We start from the raw sequence: 11,052 nt of genomic DNA, 5'->3' as shown, positions 1-11,052 counted from the left end.
AATTCAGGAGAGAATCGCTATTCGCACTTCAACGCTTCGTCGTGCCATACACGTGTCTCGCCATCTTACAACTGTCTCGCTATCCTCACCTTCTTGTACCTTTTCGCTCTTGCGCAAGCGCGCTGATACTTTAACGCATATCATCATAGTCGAAAACGCGCGAACTAAATAAGAATTCGTAAACACAACATATACTCTTCCTACAAACGAGAAGTATCCTTAGATTTGTTCGCATCGTTTACCCCTTCACCTCCCGTTTTTCTCTCTCCTCCTTTTCATTCGCTCTTGTTTTCGTTTTATCGCCCGCTCTCGCGTCGTCATTGCACTGTGTTTCTCGCGTTCGTTGTTGGTTTCTCACTTTCTTTTTTCCACAATGTTTTCTTTCTTTCTTATCCTGTTTTTTCTAATTATTTTTCTTATGTAAGAACTAATAGCGAATTTGGTTGGACGCACAGTGGTGCATATTGAAACCATTGTATACTGATTTAATGTAAAAATGAAATGCTTCAAATTATAAAATATATATTTTATCAAACAGCGCAATAAAGTATATTCATGATTTCATGGTTTAATTCGGTTTTTCTATGTATATTAAACACATCTTTATGTCAATTTGTGTATAATGGCTTTAATGTGAATCTAACCGAATTCACTATGCATATACCATGAGAGTGATTCACTTTTCTCTTTTTTGTAAAGATGTAATGTTTCAGTCATCGACAAACTTTATGAAAATTGTTAGAATGCAAATTTTATATTTTAAAAATTCACGAAGTTTACATTTGTCACTGTTTGAGTGAAATTATCAAGTGACTTCATATTTTTTGTGACTATCTTTCCAATATTATTCATCTAAAGTTATTTTAAATTTTTTTGAAATAAGCGTCAATGACAAAAAATTAAAAATAAAATATTTTTTGAAATTTCTGCATTCAAATGTAATTTAATTTTGTAAGCTGTTTATAATTGACAACGAGGAATTTTTGGAAATTACATTTTATATAATGATGTATAAAAATTTCCAAGAATATTATTTGATAACTGGAATACCATTGTTTTTTACCACAGAGACACTTTTAGCATACATATCCTGCTATACAATTTATTGGTTTTATTTCTAAAATTTTTTTTTTTTTCAGAATCTACCTTGAACAAAAAGATTGCATAATAGCTACAAAATCTTGATTAAAATATGATTAACTAAATGTTTTAGTTAATATAACCAAACACAATCTTATATTTACAAATACAATATTTAATATTATCAAATGGATTTATCCCGGATTTACATTAAATATTTGTAAAGATAAAGTTGTGTTTGATTGTATTGACCAAAATATTTTGTTAATCATATATTTTACCAAAATTTGATATCAAATTGTTTTTTCATTATGATATCTTAATGTGACGATTCCTTATGCCATATAAGCCACAGCAACCGGTTATACACGACATGCGCGCACGACGAAGCGCGAGTACTGCAGCTCAGTACCCCAGGGGACTGGCGAGACTAGTGAAAACTCGCGCTCAAGATCCGCTCGGCGAGAGATATATGACTCGCCGGAACGAGGGAAGACACACTCACTGCACTCCCGAGCACATGCTTAACCAAGACTACTAAGCTGGAAAGCACCTCGAAAATGCTTATCAGCCGAAGTGCTACAACCATCCAGCAGTCAGACAATGGAGACGCTGCTCCGCAGCAGCCGGACAGCAGTAGCGCCGCCCAGGCAGCAATCGAACGAGCGACTCTACGCTCACCCATAAGGAGGAGACTCATCCCGCTCGATGTCTCACCACAATGCTAGAGACTCACATGGCCACCGCGAATATTCCTCAGAACATCCATGATAAAAAAATGTTAAAAAAATGTTCAGAGATTTTTAGTGACATTCAGAGACTTTTTCAAAGAAATTGAGGGATTATCAGAGAATTCTCCAAAAGTCATCTCCAAGTGTCTAAAAGTCTCTGAATTTCGCCGAAACTCGAGAATTCAGTGATATCACTATTTTCAAGGATATTGAATTTACAAAATTTTTCGGAGATTTTTTTTCAATAAGTTTTATATCACACAATGTCTTTCTATGAAAATGATTTCAAAAATATGAACATTTTAATCTCTGTCAAATAGTAATAAAAGATCTTACATACCTAGTTACAAATAATTCTAACAAATTCGCATAAGTGCACATGAGATCAACTGATTGATCCTTATTGTTAATTGTTTCTATTAATTCTGAGATAATAAGCATTATCGGATTACTATTCAGAAGCAATAAGCACTTAGATAATAAGGAAGAATCTTTTTTATAATATTAAAGAAATGGAAATTAGTACGTCGCAAAAGAAGTGATCGCTGGCATATTGCTAGCAAGTACTGCTCTAGCATTTTGCTGTCTGGAATATTTTATCATTTGTTTGTATTTTTTACGATATACGATATACATATAATACGTAGGCATAATGCGATGAATAAAAAACAATACTGTTTATTTACGTCACATATATATTTATTATTTCACATTTAATCACCGAGACATCCATATGGAATTGTACAAACAAAAGTACTGTTATTACTGTTATTTTAAAATTACGCATGGGCTTTTTATATTTTCAGATGTTTGCATAAACAAAGTACTACCGTTTATATTACATTTCTTAATATGAGTAATTTTTATGTTTGTGATCGAAATTAGTCCATCATTTTCAAGCATCACTTTGCGAGTAAATAATATATTCCTTAACTGGTCCATTATCATCGCGTATTTTACATATATTAGTGATTATATTAATTTCCCCATTTATATTTTCGACTACAGAATCATTCTTTTTCTTTGAGTGTCCATATTTGCGATAGAATATCTAAGCCATCATATATCATTTTTTTAAATGCTAAACATTCTTATACTCGTATCTGTCCTAAGCATTCTTGTTCTTCGGGAAGTGAAGTGTATGGTGTTCCTGTATCATGACGCTATTCTCGTTTCGATAAATGTTTTGCACTCGATATTTACTTGTACATATTTTATTACAAAATTGGCGAATTGTATTGCTAATGAATTATCAAAATTAGAGACGCTTCAATAAGTTATTGTAATAATCTGGATGCAACTTGCACAGCAACGCGAGCAGGACTTTGTAGATTAAAAAATACTCTATTTTCAAAAAAAATGTTGTGCTCACAAAGGAGTTGTGTACACTTCGACATAGGTGAAGAAGAAAGTGCACATTATACGACATTTCTTGTTTCCCAAAGTAGCTTTGAAATTGAACGACAAACTTTACAAGTGAACATGTGTTCTTTCTAATAGTTGAGAGTTAATTGATCTTTGCAAGAGGATATTTAATGCCAATACACAAATAGAACCAGATGGTATACATATTTTTTCGATAATACTCTATGCAAACAAACTAATGAATACATGATCATCCATGACCTCCACTCAGAGGCTTTCCAGCTGAATATTTTTTAGGTGTTCTTGTAATACATTTTGGAGTTTGAATTAAACGCGAATTGATAATATTCATTTTTTCTGGCGATCCCACATAATACTCTTTCCCGACAGAAGTTAACAAAATATCCATATATTGCCGTTGGACATTGCCTAAAAGACAAGAATGCATGTACTCGGGATCAAATCCATCTCCGAGATCAATAATGTAAGTTCATGAGACAGGAAGGTCCCCATACTCCATTAACATGTTTTCCATCTTTAGCGTTGTAGGCTATGATCATGTCTCTTCTTATGGATGCGTCTGTCAGGTGGAATATTAGTGGAGACTGTGTACTTCCGTAAAATACGGCTGGTACCTTTAGTCTGCACCGAAACATCTTCTGTCGGATGTTCACAGCAAGGGCAAGTCCGTATTTGCCATTGAACTGTTTCATATTTAATATTGTTGATCTTGCCACTGAGTCAACGGAGCAAAGTAATGGAATTACTAAATTGTTACAGTGATATTATCTCTTAAGTTCCACGAGATTCCTTCCGAAGATAATTTGTTCGCTTAATTTATGAATGACTGCATAAATATATTCATATCAGGTTTACAGATGTCAATTCATAAACCTACAAGTCATGTTTTTTAAACGTATGTTAATTGGCAATTTATCATGACATAAATTGGCCAAATTGAAGAGGTACTTGACTGTTGTGCAGCCATCCATATTAAAAGTATACGACAAATTGGCAGATTGTATCTGCCATTTAAAGTAAACCATCAGGAGAGATCATTTTTTGTACATGTTACCATCAAATATATTTTTTATAATGTCATCGTCGTTTCTACTTCTATTAAGTACTTCCTCCAAAGCTTTCATTATGTGTGGTTGTGTAATAAGTTTTGTAATTGATTTTTAAAGTCTAATTCCAAAAAAATGATTTCGTTTCTGAAATTTTAGTGCGGATTCCACAATTGCAAATAATATTGATCGATATGTGACCGTTCACCCATATACTTTTTGCAGTTTGAGCAATACACATGATACTTAAAATTATCTGACTGCATAGGGAAGTACTGTAGCAAATTATATTTACTATTTGACAAAAGGTTGTTTTTAAAAATAGTATTTATGGCTTGCAATATGCAAACAATAGCGTTCCAAGGAAGGCAGAACCGCATCGCTATTTTCATACATATGAGTATCATTTCGCCTCGTGTGCAAGGATACAAAGCATTATTCAAATTTGGATCATGTTCACTTGTTTGCAATATCTGTATTGTAAAAACATATTGAGAATAAGATTGTCCCTTATGTAGGGTATATCAGAAACAAATTTTTTCATGTCTGATTAAAAAATCGTTCATTTCAATTAAATAATAAATATTAAACACAAGAAAACAAATCAGACGAAAAAAGCACAGAACATAAACAGGAAACGAAAATTGAAGATAAGTTAACACGATTAATTTAAAAAATCCACTAACATATATACTTGAGAATCGCAATCATTACAAATACTGTTCGATTTTTATTCTCATTTACTCAATATTCAATTGAAATGTACGATTCTCAAACTGGACGCGAAAAGTATTTGAATTGGCATATAATCAACATTAATATTGATCATTTATAAATATATTTACATTTTCATTTGCTTTGTCATCAGATTCATTAATTTTATATTTCGTATTGTCCCAATTCCATTCTTCAATATCTGATAGGTCATCTAGAGACATTAAGCTAATAACGCTATGTTGAACTATCATCAGTGTTATCGTTCTTGTCACAATCTCTACTCGCATCATCTTTTATCGGATTATACATTTCAGGCAAATATGAGGTCGATGTGAATGACAGATTTTGTTGATTGTCATTACTTGTTGAGGATATAGATTGTACTGTTTAAAAACATAATTTTAGTAAAAAATATTTATTATATTGTAGTACAAAAATGAATTGCATAAATTATGTCTGCATGTGCATTTTTTCACATAATAAATATTTACAATTTTCTTACTAGATTTTCCTGTATTGATTCGGCTGTGAGCAATTGTTTCTTTCGACGGCTAGAAAATAACGTTTGTCGTGGTATTGTCGGTGCAACACATTCTGCATCATAATAATTTTTATATTTTCTTTTGCACATTTTTTAATCGAAAAAAATTCAAGGTGTAATTATTCAGTTTAGCATACACAATCACAAGAATTAATAAAAAATATATCAATCGACGCGTTTTTTCGTAAAATAAACGAATTTGACAGAAAAAGTGTCGCTCTGTCCTGTGAACCGATCGAGATATTAATCTCACTTACAATTGATTGCTATTCAGGTTAGGAAGTCTGTGAGAACTACCAAATGCGAACATGAAAACATTCATACGACGTGATTCTAGCGGCGCATGCTCAGTTCTAATATATTCAAGACCGTCTTAAGTTTAGTCTTGAGGTGTCACAAATCGATCAGAGGGCTCTGCATTATAGCGTCTAATTATAAGACATACTTGAAATAAGATTGTTATATGAATACCGGTTATATTGACCTAATAAATAACGAATTGTGCTGGAATCACTGAATAATTACCAAGCATAAAAAGTAGTTGAGAAAATCAGTCCTTTATTTAACAATTCTATGACCATCATAAATGCCACCATGACGATGTCGTTTGTACGGGTATGGATTAAAAAAACTGGAAAACAGGAAACTGTTTTAATTCGTGATCTGATGGAGTTTGATGTATCGCGATAATATTCCGAAAAAGAGAAGGAACGTATTCAAAAAATGTATATTCTTTACGAAGCAAAGAAGGCGAGATAGTAAAATGTCAAGTTCTGGCAATTGCAGGTGAGATTTATTATAATAAATTATATGTGTGTGCGTTCCAGCGAGGTGTAAACCATAATAATGTGAATTTAATTATGTTTTCATGTCATTCTCAATGCTAATAGAATTGAGAATGATATGATCGTTGTCGAAACGTTTGCAGCACTTTTTTATATATATATAATTTTATTTATTTTCTGTATATTACATTTTTTAAAAGTTACAAGTTTTTATAGAAACATTACGCGAGTTAAAGATAATAATGGAGACAAAAAGGATCAGAATCCCAAAACTCGGTGATTCTGTTTTTGAAAACACAGAAGACAATTCTGAGGAAGAATATAATCGTGAAAGAGATAGCTACAAATTAAAAAAGAAGATACTTCTCTTTCAATAAATATATAATGAATCATGGTGTATGAATCATAGTGTTCCTTATACCGCATGTAATCATATAATAAAATATAATGACTTCATATTATTATGCAAACTACATATACTACTATACAGGGTATCTCACAACCCACGCTTGTTCTTTAAAGAGCAGATTCTTTGGAACATTCTAAGACGAAATCCTAATACAAAAATATCGAGGCTAATAATGATTTTTTAATTATATGATATCTTTAAATGCTTATAATTTAAGGGGATCCTAAAGCCTCCTGTATTACCGACTAAATCACAAGAACTATTTTACTATTATAGCCTCTATTATTTCTTTTGAATTCTTATTAACAGTCTAAAAAAAAATCCTAATAATAGTTTTTGAATTACAAGTTAATTGACTTTGAATGCTTAAAATTAAAAAAGTATTGGGTCATCTAAAAAGTATCCGCGGTACTTTGTCACTAGATATATGACCATCAACACACATCTAGTGACAAAAAACCGCGGATACTTTTTAGAAGACCCAATATATTATCTCCTGAAATCTACTATTCTAGAAGAATGTAAATTCTAAACAATCGAAAAATGACACAGCAATGATAATCGATGCTTATTTGAGGAATACAAATTTGGCTAGCTGCAGCAATCAAACTTGTGTATGAAATGAATTGTACTCAAAGCAATAACGTTATGCATGTTCTTACAAATTATGGTTCTTCTAATTATAGGCTCTGTCTAAGCAGTCCGTATTATATGTAAAGAAAAAACAGTTCAAGATGTATTGTTTAAAAATTCAATAAGTTTACATGCAAAATTGCCATCAATGCCTACATTAAATTGCTCTCTCTCTCTCTCTCTCTCTCTCTCTCTCTCTCTCTCTCTCTCGCTCATTCGTTCGTTTGCTCTCTCTAACGTTTATCAATATTTTTTATCAATTAATTTTCTTTGTAAATAAAATTGATTTGTGACTTTTGATTATAAATTTTTCTTTTCGTTTATATTATTATGTCATTATATTTGCGACATGTAATTTTTTAATGTTGGTCTGTACAATATTAAATTATGTTATTACATTCTAGTATTATATTTAGTATTACATTCAGTTGTTCCATAATTGTTATTTTCTCATTCATATTATTATAAATGTAATATTCTTATTCTTATAGTGTTATTTACTTATATGTTACTTATTGATAAAATAGATTAATATCCTATGTATGAATCTTAATACTTTATAGCATTATTGTTATTATATTTCTCTTTAATATTGAAAGTTTCTAAATATACTTAATCGTTTTTGAATTATCTCGATACGATAGTTGTTTCTGACTGTTTTATACATTTTAATTTTTTTTACTATATTGCCTATCAATAATGTTATTCTTCTGTATCACTTATTCATAAAATTAATTTTATGTCATACACATATAGAAAGAAATGTCTGTTGATAAATCAGACAGCGAAGAGAGCAATAAGAATTCAATTAAAAGTACGGATTCTAAATCGAACATTACGCTAAAGGTACAGTTGAGGAAGAAAATATAAAATTGATGAAATTACTGCAGAAAAAAGATGCTGAAATACAAGTAGCCAAATCAGAAATTTTGAATCTGAAAAGCAAGTACAATAACTTGGTGAAATCCAATAAGTTTCCCATGACAGAAAAAACTGCGCGCAAGTTAATAGATTTTGTGAATATGATGGATAAGAACTAAATGTTTGTCTTTTATATAAACTTAATGACATTGTATAATTAGAAAAACTGAAATTTATAATAATTGTTACAATTCAAATTATTTGTGAGCTACAATAGTTAAAAATACATTTCGAATAATAACAAGAATATTATGTAAGGAATATGTAAACATGGTCACTTTTGTAAATGAAAGAAGTAATTGAGTTACTAAGTATTTGAAAAATAATTTTCAAATCTGTAACAATGTACACAATTGTATTTTATGTCATATTAGTTCACATTCGAAATGCGTAAAAAAGTAAAAGTTCCAGAAATATCGGAAGCTGACGAAGCAACTTTTGAAGTAAATCAAACGGTAGACGAAAAAAATGGTCGAAAGAACCCAAAAAAGCCTAATCAAATTTCCTTTGGAAATGGTATGAAGTGTAATAAAATTGCTTATGAAGATGTGTTGTCTCCGGCCAAGTTCGTGTCGATTATGAGTATCGGTATTTGGGACTACAAATCCTTATCAAAAAAGATATGTAAAATAAACGAAGCATGTGAAAGATGATCAACTGGAAATGACCTCTACAAAAGTGGCAGTCTTGAAATGCTATTATAAAATATGGCTAGAAAGGAACGATTATCGAGATAATTCTAGGCAGCACGAATTACAACAATTTAATACTTATTTAGATCGTAGTATTACAACTGCGCAATGAATCCCTCAGTAAACCAAAGAAAATGTAAAATATCAGAAAACGTAGAATTCAGTGAAAAATGTGAGGAAAACAATACTTCTACTATCACAGATTAATTTTGCGAATTGTTTTTTAAAATTGTTATCTAAACTGACTTAATTATACTATAGTACTACACTCAAAAATTATTTTTTATTTCAAGTTACTTTATATAACAATGTGATAATAATCTTAAGTTCCATTACATTACTTCAAAAAATACAATTTGTTATGCAACTATTGATTGATCCAGATGTTCTATTATATTTCTAATTATAAAAAAAGCTAATATATTTTGGTTAAAGAACCCATTTCTCATAATGAAACACGATTTCTCATATGATATCTTTAAAGGTTACATCATATAATTATTCATATAACACTTTTATAGTTTAATCGTATATCTGATTTACAAGTCCATTAATTTTTTTGATTTTTCAATGTGCAATATTATATACAATATATAAAAGTATATGTAATATATTGTGTATGTATATATATATATATATATATATATATATATATATATATATATATATAAGTCACCAGCACCAAAGAATATAAAAAATAAATTATATTTTAATATATTTTTAATATATATAATTTTAATAAATTATATTTTATTATATTTTAATATATGTCGTTCCTGTTTTCGTTGCGTAATGGTACAATATAATTATAGATTCGTCGAATGATAACAAAACATAATTACGATATTATTATTAACGTATGTATTTAATAAATATTAATTAAATTTGAATCAAATTTAATACATTTTTTAAGTTATAAATTGAACATTTTTTATACTAATCAGAAACTTTCAGAGTTTTACAGATAATCTTAATTATACATTCAGACACTCAGAGATTTTTAACTTTTTAAGGGGATTTTTAAAAATAATTTTATACTGTTAAATTTATAGTGTCAAATTTAGCCCAATTTGAACAATTTTAAACTGTTTAACTCCATCGTTTTAATATAAAATATTGATATATTGAGTAAGAGCAGTGGCGACTCAAATTAATTTAAATTTGACATCATAGATTTAACAGTGTAAAAATTACTCTAAAAAATTCCCTCAAAGATTTTAAAAATGTCTCAAAGTGTCTGAAAATCTTATTATTATTGATTATTATTGATTAAAATTACATGCAAAACTCTGAAAGTCTTTGACATAAATTTATATAAATTCTTTTAAAAACATCGAAAATCTTTGAAAATCTTCGAACAATTCTCTGACAAACTCTGAAAGTCTATGAATATATTGTAACAAATAAATTTATTAAAAATATATAAAATTATAATACAATAATATAAAATTATTGTAACAAGTAAATTTTCATGAAAATCTTTAAAAATCACTTAAATATTCTGAAAGGCTCTAAAATAATTTTGAAAAATTCTTTGAAAAATTCTGAAACGTGTCTGAAATTCTGGACATTTTGAGAGACATTTTTAGACTTTTTAGGAGAAATTTTCAGAGAAATTCAGATGAATTTTTTTCACCAGGGATGGAATTGCCAGCTCCGAAGGTATACGTCGCCATTCCGGTCGCCGTCTCACCGCTGCCTGTAATACCAAGGACCACCACCGGCACATAGATGTCAAGGAACGCCGCAGATGCTGAGGCAAATGCAGCTCTCCTCGCATATGTCGCCAGAGACACCGTCGGCCTGGCGAAGAAGAGTCACTTTCTTGCTATCCATAGGCCATTCCACCGAGGTCGACTGCAACAACAACAGTGAATGCTGGGGCCTTACTAAGTGGACGCATCAATCTTATTTCGCGAACGTATAACGTGGTAGACACTGTGTCATAACGGCCTTTTTCAGGACCACACAAACAACATTTTTCAGGGCTACTTCACTATATATAGTTGTGTAAATACATTGTAAATAGTTAAATCTCGGCCTAGTTACAACGGAACTCTTCTTCTTTGCGAGACTACTTTGCGCACTACAGGCGACAGTGAGGTCGAAGG

At 30.4% G+C, this 11,052-nt stretch overlaps 2 pseudogenes across 1 annotated transcript; one reads left to right on the top strand and one right to left on the bottom strand.

Annotated features, from left to right (window-relative positions):
* Nucleotides 1-376: 376 nt before the first annotated feature.
* Nucleotides 377-5,880, bottom strand: LOC147908796 (uncharacterized; annotated as a pseudogene). Its single transcript, XR_015545877.1, has 4 exons — nucleotides 5,452-5,880; nucleotides 5,206-5,321; nucleotides 5,089-5,171; nucleotides 377-4,716 (listed from the first exon to the last, which is right to left on the bottom strand). The product of XR_015545877.1 is annotated as an uncharacterized LOC147908796 (transcript).
* A 194-nt stretch (nucleotides 5,881-6,074) lies between these two features.
* Nucleotides 6,075-9,296, top strand: LOC147908795 (uncharacterized; annotated as a pseudogene).
* Nucleotides 9,297-11,052: the final 1,756 nt, after the last annotated feature.

This window comes from Acromyrmex echinatior, chromosome 8 (assembly GCF_024713525.1).
Source record: "Acromyrmex echinatior isolate Ae372 chromosome 8, ASM2471352v2, whole genome shotgun sequence".
In the NCBI taxonomy this organism is placed as follows: Eukaryota; Metazoa; Arthropoda; class Insecta; order Hymenoptera; family Formicidae; genus Acromyrmex; species Acromyrmex echinatior.
This window is presented reverse-complemented; position numbering and strand designations above follow the sequence as displayed.